General features: G+C 52.6%; 1 long non-coding RNA gene across 1 annotated transcript; it reads left to right on the top strand.

The window, feature by feature from the left end:
• Positions 1-8,663: 8,663 nt before the first annotated feature.
• LOC116574288 lies at positions 8,664-17,277 on the top strand. The gene is made up of 4 exons (XR_004279200.1): positions 8,664-8,739; positions 14,948-15,035; positions 15,164-15,388; positions 15,494-17,277. It is a non-coding gene; the product is annotated as an uncharacterized LOC116574288 (long non-coding RNA).
• The last annotated feature ends 4,819 nt before the right edge of the window (positions 17,278-22,096 follow it).

Raw genomic sequence — 22,096 nt, 5'->3', positions numbered from 1 at the left:
ACACTGCGGACAAGTTCTGACGGCACCCCTCTCCCTGTCCTGCGCCCGCCCGCCCTCTCCCCTTATGCCCCGCCTGCCTTTTCACTCTCAGCAGCTCAGACCCTTCTGGAGAGTCTCCCGTGTCCCCAGAGATACCCTTCCTCCATTATTCCGTCTCTCCCACCAATTTCTCCTCCTTTTTTCCCTTCCCTTCCCCCGGTCCGTGGACGGCCTCTCATCCTAAAACACGGAACAGACTAAAACAAAAAAGAAAGTCCCGGCGTCCGGTCTCTCCCTCTGCGCCTCCTTCCTTCCCCTGGCAGCCAAGTGCACCAAACCGTAGTCCGCCGTCTCTTCCCGCTCGGCCGTTCCCGTCCGCTCTGCAAACCCTGTCATCCGGTGCGCGTCACCGAAACCCCTGCTGCAAAGGCCGCCAATGACCTCATTTTTCCCCGATCCAAGGGATGGTTTTTCCGTTCTTATCTGTCTGCTCATGTTTGCTGCCTTTACTCCTGGGTCCTTGAACTTTCCCTCTGCTTGAAAACCCGGGCTCCCTGCCATTCACTTCTGCCTGGTGGCTCTTTTCCTGCACCTTTTGGGGACGTTCTCTGCGGCGTCCCCCAGCGTCTGGCTGTGGCTTCTGCCTTTCAGGAAAGTTGCAGATCCTTACAGGGTTTTACCCTCATTAGCACGTGGACGATATTCCCGCTGCTCCTTCTGGTGCCAGCCCTCTTCCAGCGGTCATCACGCGCTCCCTCGCGCCGCTGGCCTTCGTGTACCCACGGCAGTGCGCAGGGCGTCCCAGGCCACATGCCCACCGCCGACCCCCACCCCCGTCTCCGCTCTCTGCGTCCCCTCCCCCTGCCGCTTCTCTCCCTCCTCTCGCTATCCTGGGTGCTCCTTCCTTCTCTTCCTGCCGACGCAGCAGATGCAAATCCCATTTTCCTCTGTCAACCACGGAGTTTCATCCCAAAGTGGCATGTTTTCTGGATAGAGAAGAAATTTCAGTGATTTTGGAAGTTCAGGCTCCATCACTGGCACTTGCCGTACGTCTCTCTCAAGAAATGAACCGATGCGATCATGGGTGACTGACCGCCCACACGTCCCATGCCACGGTCGTATGTCCATCCGTTAAACGAAACCTACTTCCTGTTGGCTGTAAGCTCACACTGACAGTGGGGCAGAGCAGTAACTAGCTCAGAACTAAATGCTGGTGACACCAACATCGAACGAAATGGGAAGATTCCGCTCGTATGATCATTTCTGTGCTAATCACTCTGTGGGGGCAGAAGCGTAGGGGCAGTTTTAGGATTTCAACGGGCAGCCTCATTGCAAGAGACCGGAAGGACACGGCTCTCCCTTCACACGATCGTGAAGGGTTTCAAGGAGGTGCAGTAGACAAACTACAAGGTGGCCCGAGCCGCACACGGCCCTCTGTACACCCCTCCCCTGAGTGCGGGCAGAACCGGTAACGGGAGGCTAAGCATGGGGTGTGGCCAAGGCGATGGGACCTCCCTCCTGTGACCCTCTGTGTCTCTTAGGCTCCTCTCGCAGCTGCCGGGAGCTCCTCAGGACAAGAAATGTGAGTGATCTCCAGGAGCCCAGGGTCTCAGGCCCGTAGCTGTGAGGAACTGAATTCTGCCAACAACTGGTGAGCTTGGAAAGACCCCTGAGCCTCTCGTGGATTTGCACCCTGGCCAACACTGATTTCAGCCTTGTGACTTGTGAGGTTCCGAGCAGAGACCCAGTTATGCCGTGCCTGGGGTCTCTGTGTGTGTGAGTGTGTGTGTGTGTGTGCCTGTGTGTGTCTGGAAACAAAACTCAGGTGAGGTTCTCATGCTGTGGTTTTGAGGCGGAATTCTTTTTTCCCCAGAAGACTCAGTTTTTTGCTTTTAAGGCCTTCAACTGATTGGGTGAGGCCCACCCACAGGTTGAGTGTACTCTCTTTTACTTAAAGTTAACTAATGGTTAATGTTAAGCATCACAACTATAAACAAAGATACATTCCAGATTGATAGAAGATTTAAAAGCAAAAATTACCAGTCAAAAGATAACTAGAATACAATAATGGAAGAATTTTTTCTATAACTTTTGAGTGGAGAGTTTTATCTAACCAAGAATCAAACCTTAAGAAAACAAGTAATTATTGAATTAACTACGATTTTTCAGTGTATATGGAAAACACATACATAATTCCTCCACAAAAAATGGCATATGCTGTTAAAATACGAGTGACACTTCCAAAATAAGTATTTGCAAGATTTGTATCACAAAGGGCTAATTTCATAAACATATAAAAAGTTCCCATAAATCAATAAGATCAAGAGCACAGAACAGAAATGGAAAAGAAATATGAACAGAGTTTATAGAAAAGAATGCTTGTTCATAAAATGATAAAAAAAAATACACTCATCCCATGGATTGAAAAAAATGTAAATTAAGTACATTGAGAAACCACTTTTTTTTTTTTTTTTTTTTTTTTGCTAGAAGATCAGCAAAGATTTAAAACTGTGACCTGGCAGTGTGCTGAGAGACACCGCTATCTCGGACACCGCAGGCGGCGATGAGAAGGGAGACATTCCGAAGGAAGGCGCCCGCCAACGTGCACCGACTATGGAAGCACACGCCCTCTGACGCCTTCCAGAGTTTTCCTACAAATAGCTTCACACGGTGTGACGCCCTTCTGGGGAGTTGGAAGGAGGGACGGGCCGGGGGTCCCACCTCGCCCCTGCAGCTTCCTGGCACCAAGAGGAACGTCAATCCGCATCTCCTCCTGCAGAGTGAACAGCGACAAGCCCTGAGACCCCACAACACCTCGCACCCTCTCCGCCGCGTGCCTGCAAACGGCCCCCAGCACAGGCAGCATCCAGCTTTCCAGACCCGGCTCGCAGGTCCCCTGCCTGCCTCTTCTCTGTCCTCAGCCCAGCTTTTCCGGGTGGAAAATTAATTCGACACTTGAACACTCAAACTCTCTGTTGGGATGAATAAATGCCGCAGAGAGCATCTCTGATGGCCCGATGGGGGCCCCGGCGGCTCGTCTCCCTCCTGCAGACCCTTCACCAAATCCACTCCGAGTGCAGAGTGCGGCACTGCGCGGGAAAGGGACACCTGCTTAAGACGAGCAGAGGCCCCTGAAGCAACGGCTTCAGCTCTTTCCTGGTTCTGGTGCTGCCCTGCCCAGTGGCCCTGGCCCGAGAAGCTCTCATTCTGCACATTCTGCACCACCGTCCACCACTCCCAGTAGCAAACGGTGACAAGGGTGAGCGCCGTGCCCCTGGGACGGGCCCAGGGCTCCAGCTCAGCCTGATGTGGGGGATCCCTGAGCGTATATGCATTGTTTCTTGTCTCAGAGTCACATTCGTGCACAAGCAACAAACTACTTTTTTAATGTCTAAGATGGTGAGTAAGCCCTGATCAGTGCAGAGAAGGACCATGTATCAATATGTTACACTCGGTGTCATTTAACATCTGTGCCTCCAATGCTTCCAAAGATTCCCCAAGTTGACATCCCGCAGAAGGGAACAGCCCGTATTATTGACTTTAATTCCACGTCTGATATCCTACTGAGGTCTCCAGGACAGAAGCTCAGAATAAGACACTTCCGGCACGAGACCTCACTGGGGCAGCTGTCTTCGGAGTCAAGGACGCCTGTGCACGTGGTTTTGGTAACGAGGGACTTAGGTCAAGCTGTGAGAAGCACGGGTGCCTGCGCGAGTATAAAACACTTCCCGAGGTGACAAACGGCTCGGGCCCCTTGCCGTGGGGCATGCCTTCCCAGAAGCCGCGCCTCGCGGGAGTGGTGACAGGTCACTGGCCATCTTCCCAGCTTCCGCCACCCTCCGCGCCCTCCACGCTGGCCCTAAGAGACGGAAAATCTCCGCCCTTCACATCACGATCCACAGCTCATGGTTCAGAAGTTCCTGCAGGACGTCTCCGGAGGGAGATCTGGAAGGCCGCACACCGACTGGCCCAACGGCCGCTGCGCTGAGGCGCCCGCACCGCCCCCACCCCTGCCCTCGGGGTCACGCCCATTCGGGGACTAAGGGGGAGAGAAGACAATAATTACGAGAAGAGACCTGAACTACGGACAGAAATGAGGTTGGCTTTCTCTCCCCAGCTTTAGAGAAATGCACGTTTTGGAGTAAAACACCCTGACAGCCACCTTTACGCTGACGTTTTCGGAAATGGTACGGTTTCTGTCTGGTTAGCGACGTCCTGCCTCAAGTCCCGGAAGGCCCGGCCCTGTGGCCAGGAGAGCAGAGGCCCTTATCCGGATCATTCAGAAGAAAAACCAAAACCTCCTTTGCTGCAAATCGCCCAAATCATGCAGGAGCAAGGCCGTGTCTGAAACCGCCAGGAAAATGACCCATATTTCCCTCCACCACTAGCCAGTACAGACCTGGTGAGAAGGGCCCCAACCGCTGGTTTTTCGTCCTGCGTTAAAAATAGAACAGATGGGCACAACAGACCTCGCTGTCTGGGAACGAGGGGAGGTGCCGCCGTGTCTGGGGCTGCGGACGTCACATTCTTCCTCCGACTCCGTCATCTCTGCGTGGGACACGCACGCACGCACCGTCTTGACGCGCATCGCAATGCTTTCTCCTTGGTTTACACTACTGCCTGGGTGTAGTACTTCAGGGTGGTCCTTCCGAAGCCCCACCCGCGTGGGTCCGTGGGGACTCCCTCTGCCAGCAGATCTTTCGGCACCAACCAATCTCCTTGGGTCCCGGAGGCACTTCCGTCCCGTGAGACGCATGACCTCCAACCAGGGCTACTTCGTTTGTTTGTTTTAATTTTCTCATTCGAGTTGTTTTTCCTTAAACCCAAACAACATTTGCTATAAATAATACCTTCCATAAAAGGATATTGAAGTCGGTATCACTGACTGCAGCTTAAAATACGGACAACAGAGACGCACCGTATGGATTCAGACGGAAATAGGAAGAGGTCTGGCTGCAGATCGATTCTGTAACGCGGCTCCCGGGCCTCTGCAACCAGAAAGAAGCGGTGGTACCGGGATGTCACACGCAACAGCTTTGTCACACGGATCCCATCAGTCTGACGTGCCCTTTGTCCACACTGCGTGCTAAGTGGGTTATTCCTGGGACACATGACGCAGCTTGGGGCCATCATATTGGCCTGGGGATGCACAGGGGATCCTGACAGCTGCGGGAGAAGTTCTCCTTTATCGTGATATCCCAATCTCAGCGGGGGCTGCTCCCAGCGGGGAGAGCTACACGCAGGAGGCAGTCCCTGGACGGGGAGCTACTGGGAGACTCTGGGACCAGCAGTGGCCGCCTGCTACCCGGCTCCTCACAGAGGGCCGTAGAGGGGAAAGGAAATGCGCAGAAGCAGAACATGAGCTGTTGTGTCTGCGTGACTTAAAGACCAGAGGCCACAAGGTGCTGTTGTTGAGGGAAGGGAGGTCACACTGGCCTTCCTGTGTATTCTGTACGTGTGGAGGAGGCTGGGGTTTGCTGCATTGCACCTTGGAGCACAAAGCACGTCGCACATGTAAATAAGGAAACACGTTGCACTTGTGATTTCGCTTCCTTCTTCTGGATTTGGGATCCAGCTCACGGCGCGCAGCAAGGAAGCAGCGGGAAGTGCTGGGCAGGAGCAAAGCACGAGCTCACGCGGAGGTCTGGAGGGCGGCGCTCCTCGAAAGAAGACTTTCGGACATTAGGCATTTTAAGAATCCCTTACACTCTTCTCTAGGTATTCTCCCACTGCAAGAGCTAATGCAGATGGCAGCAAAGCATCCGAGTACCTCTTGCCCACCGCCTTGCTGAGGCCGGTGCTCCGGAAAGCCATTTCACCCGCTTCCCGGACATTCCAGAAACCATCACCACCTAACTCCGAGGGCTTTGTGCCGGCCTTGCTGACATGCCTGACATCTCAAATCCAGGACTAGAAAATTCTAAAAGCCACTCAGCAATGGTGTCAGGCAGCTAAGGAAATGCATGTCCCATGCATGTCATTCTTTATTTGATCAGAGACAAAAGCTTCCAGTTTTGAAGTGAAAGCACATTAAAACATCTGCCTCGTGGGACGTGCAGAAGACAACAGAGTCTTGCAGAGATCAAGGGGGAAGATGTAGCCAGTCAAGTGGGGAAAACACTTTTTTGAGGGGATGACGGGAGGGGGAAATCAGGAAGGCTGCAAATGTACTGTGTCATCTCCAGAGCGGGGAAGTCGTGTGTGACCCCCGGTCTCAGCGCTGACGGGGCCTGGGGTCATCTGGGCTAAGCCCCACATTTCCACACAGGGACGAGGCATCCAAAAAGCTAACAGAAGAGGCCATGCACTTGAAAACCACGTGCACGGAGGAGGAAACTCAGAAAACGATCGTTCCTGCTTGACTTGCTCTGAAACACACGTCTTTTCCTGCTTGTTCTGCAACGTGTGAGACCTCCTTTTTATAACCTTTGACTTGAAATCATTTGAGATACTTGGAAAATTAATTGCGGATATCGAAAATAACTGTGAACATATTTACAGCACTAACCTACATGGTGCCTGGGCTTCAAGTTCCTATCTGTGTTCCTCAATAAAGTAATCGAGAGGAATGGCTTTCCCTGGTACACGATTTTAAAATCAATATGTATTAAAACTACAAAATAAAAAAACCTAGATCTGCTTGTGCAATGTAGATACTCAAAATGCAATCCTTTTTTTTTTTTCAGATTACAATGCTAGATTTCCAAGATAATCACTTGTGTTTTTAGTTACGTTAAAGGGAAAGAATGAACAGGAGAGGCTCTGTGAACACATAAAGCCGTGCAAGATGGTTTTTCAACTTGAACCGAAATATGGGGTCAGAAAAATTGTTGTCTTGGGTCAGCCCCAAGCACTGCGGGATATTTAGCCGCTCCCTGGACTCGGCCTACGAGGCGCAGAGCAGCCTTCCACCCAGTGTGACAACCCGAAACAGAAATGTGTCCAGACACCCTTGGAAGTGTCCCTTGGAAGGGAGGGGTGAAGTCACCCCTCGTTGAGAGCCACTGCCGTTCAGGAAGGGATATTTAGAGATCGGTGTGTTCAAGCAGGAATCAGAGAGGCAGTTCTCAAGGAAACAGCTTCAGCTCTAAGACCTTGTTTCACGGGAGGATGTGGAGTGTGACACTGTAAGCCCGGGGGCACCTGGGTGGCTCGGTCGGCTGAGCATCCGACTATCAGTTTCAGTTCAGGTCACGATCTCAGGGTCCTGGCATCAAGACCCACATTGGGCTCCGTGCTCAGTGGGGCATCTGCTTCCGAGTCTCTCGCGCTTGCTCACTCGTGTGCGCACACTCTCTCTCCCTCTCTAGAATAAGCACATCTTCTAAAAATAAATTAAAATAAATAAAATTTATTTAAATTAATTAAATTGATTAAATAAATTATTACTTAAATACATAAATTAATAATAATAATTAATTAATTAATAAACAATTATTTTAATAAATTAATAAATAATAAACTGGTTAATATAATTAATTAATTAACTAAAATTGTAAGCACAATCAGTCTGTGAGAGAACAGTGTCACCATGACTCTGTCTTGGAGGGAGTTTACACTAATCCTGACCGACCATCTGACACTCTGCCCCAGCAGGGTCACTGCATCCTCCTGATGGCCCTTGAAGGAAGCTGGTATTTTAACCCCCCACTTCCCAGGTGAGGAGCAGCAGCTTCACGGAAGGAGATACAGAACTTCCCACACGTTTAGGGGATGGGGGGTGCAGACCCCAGACTCAAGTCCCACGAACCACCCAGTCCCTCTGCCTCGTCCGCCATCGTGGACTGCGTTCCGACGGCGGTCGGGGGCGTAAGATGTCTCTGTCTGGACGGCTCTGGATCGTGCTGTCTTGTCAGGGGGCGGCTGTTACTCTGACCAGCAGCGATGACCTATTCTACCTTTCATTTCACCACTCACTCGGTGACTCATGCAACAGGCATGTTTAAGCAATGACAGGGGTCCAAGCCGTGCGGAGTTGTGTGCAGGTTGACGAAGAGGGTGGCCCCATGGACGCTGGTCTCCCTAGAATGTCCCCAACAATGTCAGCCGTGGAGGGTGCACCTGTCAGAGGACAGTTAGAAGTGTCCTTTCATTCTTACTTTTAGCAGAAATGAAAAAGAAACGTAACGCTATTAAAGTTAGAGGTAGTTCCTTGAATTGCCAAGACATCCGCGGGACAGTCTCATTAGATACCGTCTGGGCAAACAGGCAGCGTCCTGCCCCAGAGAGCCCAGTGCCCGCAAGGAAACCAGAGCATCTGGTTGTTCAGATCCATAACCGGCTTTTCAAGGGGCCTCACGGCTGATGAATAAACATTAATACTATAAATGAATATCAGTAAATACTGCATGTGGTGGTAATCATATGACAACAAAAATAACCGCAAGGCACAATTCTGGGTCAGACAAATGTTTGAGCGAAAATAATAAAACAGGCTTTCTATCGGAAACTGTTAGACCAACACTGACATAGAACCTTTCTCTTCTGTCTTTTTTCACTCATATTCTGGGAATTACAGAGGGAAGCAGAGTGAGCGACTAAAAATGAGAACAGAAAAATCTGACCTCGTAGTAGAGATCAGTCGACGAACGTGACCACCAGGTCGCTGTCACCGAACCCTGACATCGGTCATTACAGCACCAACATCAAAGGGCAGGTTTTCCCACCGCAAGGTGCCTGAGGAGGAAGTACGCCCGTTTCCAGTGGGGTCTTAGTCTTCGTGGAATTTGTAGTTTCGTGAGCAAGACAGTCAACCAACAGGTAAGTAAATCTTAGTCTCACAAAATTGTGGGATGTGCTTGGAGGAAACAGGACAGCCACAAACAAGGATGCCTCCGGAGAAGCTGGATTAATCCCGGAAACCCAGGGAGCACCCAGCCGGGCACGGGAGGAGGGAGATGCAGAGGAAACACAGCACCTGGCAGGTAGAGATCCGAGGAGAGAAGGAGCCAGCGAGGCTGCAGGAAGGCGGGTCCCAGGCAGAGCGTGTGCAGCCGGCTCCTGAGAAGGTGGGAAGCAGCCCTGCACAGGGGCCAGGGACGATTGGGAAGCCACGCAGGGTCCCGGGCAGGGGAGGGAGAGGGCCCAGAGGGCTTCGTGGTCTGAAGGGAGTCAGGAGGGGAGTCAGGAGGGCACGGTCGGAAGCTCCTGGCGTGGCAGGGACCACCCAGGAGTGTGGCTCGGGCGGGGGTGCGACAGAGGTACTCAGAGACGCCACACGGGCGGGGGGGGGGGGGGCCTGGGAAGGTCTTTCTGATAAGACAGGAGACAGGGACGCAAAACAGGAAGCAGAAGAACCCCAGGATTCTTTCCCAGGTGGCCAGCGGGCAGTCATCGCTGCAAACGGAGAGACACAGGACAGGGGAGCGACGCGTCTGTGTCGAGTAAGCGCAGGTGCGCACGAGACCGGGATCCGGAGCGAGCCCTCCAGGCTGGACGCAGGCACGGCTTCTCCGGAGACTCGGGCTGGGCCCACCCACCCGTGGTGCAGGGTGCGAAGCCGCGGGGAGGGGCAGGCTCGCCTCCCAGACGCTGCGAGACGCTGTGAGGAGGGGCCCGGCAGGGCAGGGCCGCTGAGAGCTGCAGAGGGGAAGCGGTGCTGGGTCAGGAGACAGGAGGGAGCCCCGGGGACCCGGAGGGAACCCCAGGAGTGCAGCCTCATGGGACCAAGTCACCCAGACTGTCTCCTGTTCAACAATGCGTTTGACCCCCCGCCCCCGAGTGGGGCACTTTCTCATGGCCAGTGACGCGACGGTCAGTCAGAGGGATGCGCTCCTTGCTCGCGGAGCTTCTGTTCGAGGCATGTGTGATCGGCTTGTGTTGAGTGACTCGGAGAGGTGAGTGACAGTCGGTGACTCTGACAAAGAGGACACACGAGCACAATCTGGATTTGGCATCACGGAGACCCTCGGTGACGCCGAAGAGAGCAGGCCCGGGTCTGAGTGACCGTGGGTGTTCAGGTAGGGGCAAAAATGCAGACTGCCTATGCGGACGGGTCCTCTGAACACTCCGGCTCGGTGATGGGCGGGGCAGGTGAGCAGGTCCGAAGAGGGGAGAAGCAGAGTCACGGGTGCGTTTGCTGAAAGACAGGACCCCGTAGAGCATGGGGGACGTGGTGGGAAGGTCCGCTCAGAGAAGACGCAGGACAGGACAGAGGGGCCAAACCCCAACCCCCAGCCCTTGCCGGACAGGTGAGGCGTGGGGAGGCCAGAACACGGGTGGAGACAGGGAAAGAAGCCGAGGGGAGAGACAGCGGGCCAGGGCAGGTGGCCTGATGCTGTGGGGTGAAGAGTGTTCTCTCGCGCGCGGATGGCTCCTGAGGTCTCGGTCAGCCAGCCCAGGTCACCAGCCAGAGCAAGGACAGGGAGGAAGGCGCTGGGGCTCAACAGAGAGGACAGCATACGCGACAGGCTTCAGGCGCGGTGGGGAAAGCCTTGTAAAGAAACAGAGGCGGCCGGTGGAGTCGGTGTCTCCACTCACTCACTCGAGTACGCGATGGCGGGAGTCACCCACGGCTAGAATGTGCCGGGCCCGGGAGGCCGAGGAGGACAGGTAGGGAAGTCTCAGAAGTCAAGGCCTTTATAAGGGATCAGTTATAAATGGGTCACAGGTGGTAATGGGACAGGAAAGGAACAGGGGAGCACCTGGTGCTGGCAGAGAAGCCAAGACTCCGGGATATCGGACTTGACGACAGAACATCTACCCATCTCGGAAGGGCCTGGCCGGACTTCAGACATGTGGGTCCTGTGGTACTATGACCTTCGGTGGCCCTTGAGGGGTCTCCCCACCATGGTGATCTCAGGTGTCCAGCACCCTGGTTTCTGCCTGATGTCCCACTCTTGTTTTCATTGTCTTAGAATCACGGTACCGCCGTGGGTGGGCAGGATGGATGCCTTCCTTCCGCTCCCCTGGAGGTGCTGCCCACAGATCGCATCCGAACAAGGACACACTCTAAGTTACCTGGGATTCGTCCCTGCTGTGCACCATCTACAGAAGCGAACAATTTAGCGGCAATAAGACACCCGTGCCCCCGGAAGAAAACACACATTAGGTTGCCCCCGCTTCGGTCTGTTGCTGAGTTGAAAGGGGAGCGTGGCGGCTCAGGGAATGGATTCAGCTCAGTTTTGTGGGGGAGACGAGGCCAGGAGAGCACGTCTCCAGATGGCCGGGTGGAGCTGCCCGGGCAGCGGGACCGAGGCGGGGACAGAGGGGTTGACTCAGCCAGCTCCCTTCGCCTGGCCATTCTCATGAGCTCTTCCTCCAACCCCAACGCTATCTCCCAAAGCTGCTCAAAAAATGCAACCAAATGGAAATACTGTCTGAGCGTGGCGGGAACGAAGGTCTAAGACTGACAGTGTTTCTGGAAAGTCAGCATTGCTTTTGTAAATTATCTCCTTTATCCTCCTGTATGTTCATTTGCAAGTCATTAAATGCACACACGCCATCGCAACTCAAGGAATAGTAATGTCGCTGACAAGGAAAAGTAATAAACAGGAGGAAATTAAAAGAACCCGAATAAGACCCGGGAAACAAACAAACAAAAAAAAAACTAACAGATTTAATCAGAAGAAATAGAATATTCTCTGGGCCCCGTTACAAAGACCCCGGTGCCAAGAAAGCGTGGCAGCAACGGGGCAATTAAAATGGATGTGGAAGGGGCGACAGATCCACGCGACGAAGCAGGGATATATCTGCACAGAACAAGTAGCCCCAGCAGAATTCGAATGAGACATTCAAACCTAAAACAGGAGATGGGCCAAATGCAAGTCCGCGGCTGCGGTGCCAGGAAACCTCCACGTCTCCCCGCCAGAGCCCGGGGCATCCAGGCACCTTATTTTCATCCATCTCGTGCGCCTTCTGCCGGCACGCGGGTCCGCTCCGGGCAGGATGCTGAAGACGCGTCAAGCCTTCAGCAGCGACCACTCACCTCGCAGACACACACAGCCACCTCGCCGTCCCGGGCACACTGAACCGATCGTTCGTGTAAAGCAGAAAGGGTGAGACAACCTGACCTCCCTAGCTGAGCACCCCTCGTGCTCCGTGATGGGTGGGTTCCTGACAAAGAGCTCACGGCAGCGAGCAGTCAGCAACATCGCGAATGTCCGCGTCTAGTGCGGAACAGTACCCCGGGGACAGTTCCCAGCTGCGGACAGCTGCGGGACCGATACCTCACCGATGCCAGTGGGAGAAGGATGCTGGGGACTGCCTCCGCCTCCAGATGCACCCACAAATGGCGGCCACGTTAGTGGAGTACACACTTGGTGATAGATCTTCACATACGTTTTTCTTTCGCTTATGAACAAGGACTGATACAAAGTGTCCTCTCGCCGAGCCCCAGAGGGAGCCAGGATGGGGTCCCTGTCCTCGGGGATCGACCAGTCTTGAGTGTAGGTCGGTGTGCTGGTCAGTCTGCTGACCACATCGTGCTCTTTGAACAGCATCTCACCACCTCTGGTGTGCGCAGAAGGCATGATTGTGCAACACAGCCTCGGGCACGACAGAGACGTTCTATACTTCTGCAGTGTCCAGTGTGGTAGCCACCAGGTGCGTGTGGCTTTCGGGGGCTGGAAATGTGGCTAGTGCAGCTGAGAAACCGAGTTTTTCATTTTATTTCACTTGGGCCGTAGCTACTCTGTTGGAGAGGACGGAAGACAGACCCTTGGCCAAGGTGCTCTGCCCACAAGCGGTGCTGTTAAAGGAAGGCCCCTCAGAAATGGGAGCAGGCAGGAGCTTGAGGCGGCCCCTTCACGAGGGGCCTGGTGGGCTCACCTGGCCCACAGCCCAGTGGCTTCTCACTGCAGAGCCAGGACCATATTCCTCTGAGATCAGGGCATCGTGGGACTATTTTGAATGTCCTAGGTCTTTGGGTCCACAAGCAACTACTCTGTTTTATTTTTAAGGTATAGCCTTACTTTTTCACAAGTAGTCCCTGTTCATTATAGAAAACTCAGAACAAATAGAAAAGAAAAAGACAAAGCACCTATAATGCCATCGCCCTGTCTACACCTCGGTCAGCACGTTGACGACATCTCCCGCCGCCTTCCCGAGGGGCTGGCAGACTCGCGTGGCCTCGTCTCTGTTTTAGCTTCCTAACAATGAGACTGCTCTCAAGGTGCTCTGCTCGGTCCGGTTTTTCACACTTACAACCTCGTTATGCAAACCTTTGAAAACACACACTCATGTTAAATACTTTCCCCACTTTCCGAAACCAATCTAGGAACATACACTTATTTGAAATTCCTGCGTGATGTTCTCTCCTCTTGGCGTGGCCTCGTTCATTCGGCCCCTGCCTGGGGAAAGCTGGGTCATCTCTAATATTTTGCTCTCACAGGGGATGGTGTCAGTGACTTCTGGGTACCTGGGCTTTGGACTATTTCCCTTGGAAAAAGCTCTCCAATAAAACTGGTGGGTGAAAAAGGCGTACGCACTTTAGGACTTGGGGTCCCGGTCAACAAACCGTCCTCTAGAGAAACGAAGCATCTATTTACGCTCCGCTTCAGACTGCTAATCCGAGGTGTTCCCCGCGTCACGCCTGCACGTCTTTCTGGAATTCCCCCGTGTGGCAGCTCTGACACTCGCGGTCGGCCGGAGCACATCTCACGGCCGGCCGTCTGACAGCCTGTGGACATGTGAAGACAGCTAGCACATCTCCCCAAAGTTTTGTCTTCATAGTCTAAGGACTTCACATCTTTAAATATTCCTCATATGAAACTGTCCCTAATCCAGTTTCTTTACGCCGCCACCAAAGTACTGTCCAGACTCAAATAACAAAATCTAGTTAGGAAAACCTATCCTTTGATGAGCCCTGACTGTGGGTGAGATTCTGTTCTAAATGGGACTGAATGTGTTCCCTTGAAATCCTAGGATGAAGCCCCACCCTCCCCCCACCCCCGTAACCACCCTCCCCCCACCACCCCCGTGACTCTATCTGGAGATGTTGGAGACAGGCCGTCAGGAGGTCGTCGAGGTTAGATGAGGTCATAAGAGAGGGGCTCTGATTCAGTAGGATTGGTGTCCTTACAAGAAGAGACAGCGGGGCTCCCTCTCTGCCGCGGAAGGACGTAGTGAGAAGGTGACCGTTCACACGCCAGGAAGAGAGATCTTACCAGAACCAGAGTGACCAGCACCTTGATCTGGGACTTCTAGCCTCCAGAAGTTTAATTTATGTTGTTAAAAGCACCCAGGTTGTGGTTTTTTGTCATGGCAGCCAGAGAAGACTGAGACAGGCCCCTTGAACCCTCAAAGCAATCTCGAGGCAGATAGGAAGCTGAATGACAGAGAGTGAAGTAACCTGTTCAAGGCTCTCACACAGCTAGGACGGAGCAGACGTGGGGTGTGAGCGCAGGCAAATGGACTGTGGAGCCCACGATTTTCTACTCCGTGTTACCTGCAGGGCCCTGTTTCTCCAGAAGCAGCCTGTCCAGTCAAGATTAAAGCTGAGCACCTCCCCTTGGTAGAGTTAATACCTTTATTAATGCGGCTTAAGTTACATTAGCTTTTTTGGCAAGCACATGACATCATTAAAATACTTAGTATTTAGTCTGCTAAAACCCCTAAGTTCTGCTCTACATAAGCTTTAGTTAAGCCATGATTTCCCCATACCTGAAATGCAGTCAGGATTTTCGTTAGCACATACACTTATCACAATTGGATTTTTTCCAATTAGACAATGGGCCACATTTCGCCACATCGAGAACTTGGAGATCCTGGTTCAAATTCCCGGCCCCATGCTTTGTGCTCTCCGTGCATTAAATACGTTCTCTTTATGTAGAGGACGCATGCCTGCAACCCGTGAAATGTTACGCATGTTTGTCCTTGGCATTAAATATTTCCATCTGAGTCACGAATTAATGCTTTTCACTCAAGGGCCCACAAGGGAATCCGGGAAATGAAAACCGAAAACTTCCTTCTCTGTAAGTGGTTTTGCAACTTTTAAAACCCAAGCTTCCCTTTTGTTCACTGTGCCAAGGTCGTGCGCCCCAACGTCTCTTCTCATTGAAGTAAATCAGCATTACTGTTGAATGAAGCGTACTCGTCTTTAAAAGCGGAAACTCCTGGTATGTACACGATGTATGATAAATTGTACCTTACATGCATAATGTTCACAACATAAAACAAATATTTTATTGCCTTTGCTTTCTATTTTTGCATTATGAAAACAGTATGTACATGTTTTGGTTTCCAGATATAAAAGCAGCACGCACCGCCTCCTCCGGGATGCGGGGCTTCAGCTTAAACGGCGAGTTTCCACCCTCTCTGCCCTACCACATTCCTCCACGTGGGAGCCCCTTGGGTCAGAAAAGCACCTTGTAGACCGGACGTCAGCAGCCCCGCAACGAGCCCTCGGCAGTAACACCGAAGGTTGCCGCTGTCCCTTCGAGACCCCCAGGACGGAGCCTGGCCCTGCAGAGTAAGGAGCGAGCCGAGCAAGTGGGACGTGACCTGCTGGGTCTGGACACGCTCTGGGAAGCGTGGGTCCTTCCGCTGCTACACAGGCCCTCCTGTTTTCTTGCAGAGCCTCCAAGAAAACAACAAGCCTACAAGAAACCTCCAAGAAAACACGGGCAGCCGCCTCATGTACCTGGGTCGGCACGCGTGGGAGGAGTCACGGGTTCCCAGGGCTGCTGTCGCTCCGGTCCCCACCGTGGGGTCGCTCTCCTTCCTTGCCACCCTCTGGCCTCCGGGGTAAGCAGAATTCCATCCTCTCTGAGCCCTGATCTGCCTGGCACATCTCTCTCTTCTGGCACAAGAACCTAACTTGGAGCTTTTGTGGAGCAAATGATCTCTGCTGCTCAGTGCAGCTCCCCCCAGCCTCTGTCTCCACGGGCCGAGGGCCGGTGCTGGTTTCCAGCAGGCCAGCCTCTACCACAGCCCCCAGGACACAGCCCGCAGGCACCAGCAGAGGCGAGCGGCAGTCAGTGTTCATGCAACACCAGGTCTGGCCGGGAATGAGCATTGTCCCCGCGAGAGGGGCCACACCTGCCTCCTGCACATCACCGGACCGCAGGCTGCTCTGTGGGTTCAGAGGCACACGGCACGCTGGTGACTCCCGACAGGCTGGAAGCGGTTTCAGGCATCTGCAAGGTCGCAGCCGCGTACCGCCCCTCCCGGTGGAAGAACTGATTCCAGGGGCCGCCTTAGCATGCCTAGACGAGCCGCCGGCGCCGGGCACCGCCCAAGGGCTCCACTTTTACTCCTTATTAGCCTTTTACTCCTGTTGACTGTTAGGGGTTGAACTGTGTCCTCTTTAAATGCTGATGTTGAAATGTGAACGAATCCCCAGGGCCTCAGAAAGGGACCATGTGGGGAGGGGGAGTCTTTCCAGAGGTGGTCAAGTTACAATGAGGTCATCAGGCGCTCATCTGATACGACGATCCTCATGAGGACAGGAAATGTGGACACAGGTTAATACACGGAGGGAGATGACACAGAGACAGGCAGCTCTAAGCCAAGGAGAGGGCCCGGACAGGATTCTTGCCTGCGGCCCTCGGCAAGAAACCGCCTGCCCTGCGGCGATCTCCGTCCGGCGTATGGGTCCAGTCTGGCCGCTGCTGTGCGTGGAGACCGGGGCTCGCACACTCACGTGCTCTCCGGGCGCTTGCACGTCCTCTGAATTTCTGTAGCTCATACTCTACGGGAGGTCAGCGCCGGAAAACTAGGGCTGTGGTTCAAAATCACACGGCAGCGCTGACCACTTGCAGTGGAGAAGATACAGCTCCCAAAGCCAAAAATATGTACTATGTGGTCCTTTGTAGGGAAAGTTTGCTGACTCCTGTTTTAGAAGAAGCATGATTCCCAATCCTACTTGAGGAGCAGAACCCCTGCGGGATCCCAGACCTGAGCAGCCTCACCCTCCAGAGAATCGGAAAACTTTAAAGTGTCACTGAGCGACTCCCTTACAGTCCACCCCTCATGGGGGAACCCCAGAACAGGGGAGGCTCCCCAGGCCATCCCAGCGCTAGGCTAACTTGCCGCTTTAGGCAGGTCCCCAGCCCTGCCCACACACCCGTCTCCTCGGCAGGGACTGACCTGACGGAAACACGGCATCTCCAAGGCCCCCGGGGCTGTGTCTGTGAGTCTGTGGTCTGTGCATTTGTCACATCGGGACGTTCAAGGGTGTGGCGCCCAGTGCCAGTCAGCGCCCCCATGAGGCATGTTTGCTGCCTGCTAGCAATGGTGAGAATGATCCGGAGACTCCTGGAGGCTGAACTGTGTCCCCGTAGAATTCATATGCTGATGTCCTTACCCCCAGCACACCCGACTCGGACTGTATTTGGAGGAGGGGCAGTTAAGGTAAACTGAGGTTGTTTGGGGCAGTTAAGGTAAACTGAGGTTGTTTGAGGCAGTTAAGGTAAACTGAGGTTGTTTGTGTGAGCCCTGGCCCAGCACGACTGTGTCCTAATAAGAAGAGATTAGGACACAGACACCCCCAGAGGGATGACCATGGGAAGGCCCAGGGAAACGACGGCCATCTGCAAGCCCAGGACAGGGACCTCAGAAGGACCCCACCCTGACCACACCTGGACCTCAGACTTCCTCCACCAAAACAACAATTCCTGTTGTTTAAGCCCCTTCCAGTCTACAGTCCTTGGCTCCGGTGGCCCAGGAAACTGGTGCTTTGATGGGGGGTGTGGCCATATTCTATCTGATCGTGTGATTCAACAGTATACATAATTCACGCACAGTTTTGTACCTTCATGTCCCCTAGGCTCACATTAGCAATAGTAACGGGGGACACAAGCGTTGTTGTCACCTCAGGACCCTTGATGCTGACCTGACCAACTGAACTGCTTGGTCCAAGTGCCCAAGCAGGGGCAAGGTCCTTCCTGAAACGGAGCGGGGTCTTCCTGACGTTTTCTGCGGCCCCTGCCATCACCCTCCACGGGAATCCACACGTAACCAAGGCAGGAGACGTTGCAGGGGGATCTCCAAGGACCTACGGGCTAAAAATCCTTATTTGCCTCCCGCAACCCCAAGGTCGTATGCGAGTGTATCCGTATGCTAGAGCTGCCGTCGCGAAGACCCACAGACCGGGCGGCTCACGCAGCAGAAACCTACAGTCTCGTGGTCCGGAGGCCAAAAGCTCAAGCTGGAGCTGCTGCGGGGCCGCCCCTCCCGCGGCTGTGAGACAGAATCTGCACCAGGCTTCCTCTCTGGCATCTGGGGGTTCGCCGGGGGCCTCGGGCCCTCCTCAGCTTGTCGCGCACTGCCCCACCCGCCGCCTCCACCTTCACACGGCATCTCCCCGCGTGCGTGTCTGCGTCCCGACGGTCGCCTGCTTATGAGGACGCCGGTCTCACTGGGTCGGGACACACCCTACTCCAGTGTGACCTCGTCTTTACTAGTCACATCCGCAGCAGCCCAATTTCCCAATAAAGTCCTTCTGAGGCTCTGGGGTTAGGGCTCTGGCATCTGAACTTGGAGGGGACCCTCCGACCCCTAACAGTAAGTAAACCTATAAAATAAATGAGCACAGTTTTATCCTTACCTGGCATAAACCCTGTGCTCTAAGGAAGTGACTATTTACAAGCCAGAAGACGTCCAGTCTCAGTGTCATTAGAACAGGAAACAGACCTCATGTCTTTGGAGCATGTAACAAGTTCCTAGGTTAGGGACCTTTCTCACAAGAACGATTTTTCTGGAAACGATGTGTGGAGAATTAGAAGCAGAAAATAGTTTTTCTTTCAAAAGAACAGTCATTGGGAACACGTCTTCTTAATCAGGCCTCTGAAAGCCGACCAGGGAAATGTCTGAGTTTCTCCATCACCATGAAGTGCGCTGGGCCTCAGAACAGAAGCCACAGAAGACTGGGGGCGGGGGGTCTCCCCACCGCCTGTGGGGTCACTGTGCCTGGGGGCCGGGGGTCTCCCCGCTGCCTGTGGGGGGACAATCTTCTGCCCACCGCCTATGGGGCCGCCGTGCGCAGCACGCCGCTGGTGTGCAGGCCTCAGTCTCCAGCCCCGCAGGGGCTCACCCCTGAGTCAACAACACACTTCGTGCAAAATTACAAGGGGCCCATCTGAATCTGTAAAGTTCTTCCTGATTTTTCTAGTTATATTTTCGAAACAAGTTTTGCTCAACCCAGTAAATGCAAAATGTCACAAGCTATTATGCAAAAGCTTGAAAGTACAGACCTACCATTTCAGGTAAAGGATAAAATGGTAAGCGGTCAAGTGCGAAGATAGTTCATTGAAAACGGAGGCTAATTCAAGCATCTTTTGTGACATGAAACCGTATAAAATTGTCATCCGACCCTGATAACATAGTATGAGCATGTAATGTGCAGGGCAATACAATTCTTTTGTACAGAATTTCAAGATAAATATTTGCCAAATTATTAAATTGCTTCACTTTGCGGAAGGATGGACTGAGTCATTAACTCCTGTGTGTCAGCGAAGTGAGATCATCCACTTTCTCTCACTTCCTGACGGGGTATATTCCTCATTAATGCAAACAAGGATGACGGTATTAGAATTCTTTTGAGCTCTTATGCAGAAAGGTGATTTCTATAACATTGTAGACACTGTGGCTTATTTTTCTTTATACCAGGCCTGTTAAAGTTTGGTTTCCTTTCCTTTTGAATGTGTGTGGCAAAATGAGAATATCCCCACCTAAATAATCCGAGAAGTTTGGGGCACCTGGGTGGCTCAGTGGGTTAAGCCTCTACCCTCCGCTCAGGTCATGATCCTGGGGTCCTGGTATCGAGTCCCGCATCGGGCTCTCTGCTCAGTGGGGAGCCTGCTTCCTCCTCTCTCTCTGCCTGCCTCTCTGCCTACTTGTGATCTCTCTCTGTCAAATAAATAAATAAATAAAATTTTTTTAAAAATCATAATAATAATCCGAGAAGTTTACGACGAATGTGTGCAGGATGGTCCGTCTCAACTCAGATGCGGCGGGATGGAGTGAGGGTTGCCCTCATCCCCCGGGCAGAGAAAGTGTAGCAGACCGGAAACTCGTGACTTCCCTTGGGCCTTTCAGTCAATGGAATTTCAAGATTAAATTCTTCTCTCCCCATTATCTGTGGGTCTGAAGTAGTATAGAGCTAGTTATCATCTCAGACTTCCAATGAACCCTGTTTTCATATTTAATATTCAGAGGTCGACCTGGCAGCATTTCAGACTTGCAGACCTTGGCATGAGATGGACAGGAGGGAGCAATGAGGTTACAGGACTAACGTGGGCTCTGAAGAGTGACCCGCACCTGTACAAAGAAGCCGAGACTTCAGTGTTTGCTCACCTGCGGCAGAGAGGCTATCGGATGTCCTAGGAGCCACGGCTGTGGACCGAATGGTGTTACCCAAACTCGCATGCTCAAGCCCTAAGCCCAACATGATGGCTTTCAGAGATGAGGGCCTTTGGGAGGTAATTTGGTCCGTTGAGGTCATGCAGGTGGGGTCTTCGTGGCGGTGCGAGGACCCTTCCAAGAAGAGACATGAGAGAGCTTCTTTTCTCTTTCCACCCTGGGAGGATGTGGCGTCAAGGAAGCCCAGAACCCAACCACGCCAACACCAGGACCTCAGACTTTCAGCCCCTAGAGCTGTGACTTTCAGCAGGTATAAAAGTATGATCTGTCACTGAAGAAACTATGCCCAGTCTCCAGCCCAGAGGATATCAGTATTTACTGAACATTTTAGCGGGTGGCTGGCTGGGATAGCAGGGTTTTGTTCTGTAATACCATCAAGACCTCCTCATAGAATGTCACCTCCGGACTTCACGGTGCAGCTGCAGTTGGGGCAGGACTCTGGGGCTGGGTGACCCTAGAACTCCATTCAATCTCGAGCATTCTGCAGCCCAGCCGAAGATCTGGTTACGGTAATCCCAGATTTGAAGGTCACTGCCTGAGCTAGCACGACGAGGTCTTAGGACAGGACGTGGGAAACACAGGAGGCTGGTGACGACCATCCATGAGGAATCTAGAATCAATGTAGGTCCAAGTCCCCCAGTCAATGGAATTTCAAGATTAAATTCTTCTCTCCCCATTATCTGTGGGTCTGAAGTAGTATAGAGCTAGTTATCATCTCAGACTTCCAAAGGACCCTGTTTTCATATTTAATATTCAGAGGTCGACCTAGCAGCATTTCAGACTTGCAGACCTTGGCATGAGATGGACAGGAGGGAGCAATGAGCTCTGGCAAGATGCTCAGGCAATGTTTCTGTTTTTCCCTTTTAGCACAGTGTACAGAATTGCAGAGCTGAGATATTAACATTGTTTAAGCACTTCATGGCTTGCTAAAAAGTAGTGAAAGTTCTCAGGGATTCCAAACCCACATTTAGCATCTTCGGGTGCAAACAGGAAGTGCCTGGCAAGTCGCGGGTTTTTGACAGTATATCTAAGTGGGAGGACCACCCACAGGAGGAAAGAAGGAGTATGTGCTTCACGCAACAGAAAAAGACCACCGGATACTAAATGTAACACCCCGATGAGCCAAAGATGCCAAATAACCCTTAATCCAAAGGCCATCAGGTTGCCCTTGATCCAGATACCAGATTTATACCCGGAAATCATCTGATACTACTCTGCATTCCGCTAAAGTCACCTCTAAGTGATGTCCACGGATGAGATATTATTAGGCTTTATATTTCCGGCATCAGAAGGAGCTATCACCACATCCTGTGCAGGGACCACAAGCAGGTCTGGGTGTTGTCACTGTGTCCCTGTCTCGCGGGCTGGCAGACAATGTGGACCCTTCCCTCCCAGTTATTGCGTTCAAGGTGTTCAGCAGGAACTGAAATTTATGCTGGGAGAAAGAGTCAGGAATTACTTCAGTCGCTTGATCACTGAAAATCTACTCTTCACTGAACATCTGTCGGTCTTTGTGCACTCTGCTCCGCATCCCTGACCTCGCCAACACGTCACGCCGACCGTCTGGGGAGCTGTTACCATCATCCTGGTTTCAGCAGAGGTGACTTAGGAAGTCGATGTAAGCTAATCGGAATACAGAGCTAGTCACTCGGCTGTTTTGAGCCTCAGTTTTCCCTGCTGATAAGAATTTTTCTGCGACTACTTTGGAGGACTGTCAGAGAGATTATGTAAAATCACAGAGTATAGCCCTTCCCATGATGATGAGCAGAACTTAAGTGTTGAGTAAAAGGTGTTCAAGAAACCAGACTGGTTTATT

Source organism: Mustela erminea, chromosome 15 (genome assembly GCF_009829155.1).
Source record: "Mustela erminea isolate mMusErm1 chromosome 15, mMusErm1.Pri, whole genome shotgun sequence".
Classification (NCBI taxonomy): domain Eukaryota; kingdom Metazoa; phylum Chordata; class Mammalia; order Carnivora; family Mustelidae; genus Mustela; species Mustela erminea.
This window is presented reverse-complemented; position numbering and strand designations above follow the sequence as displayed.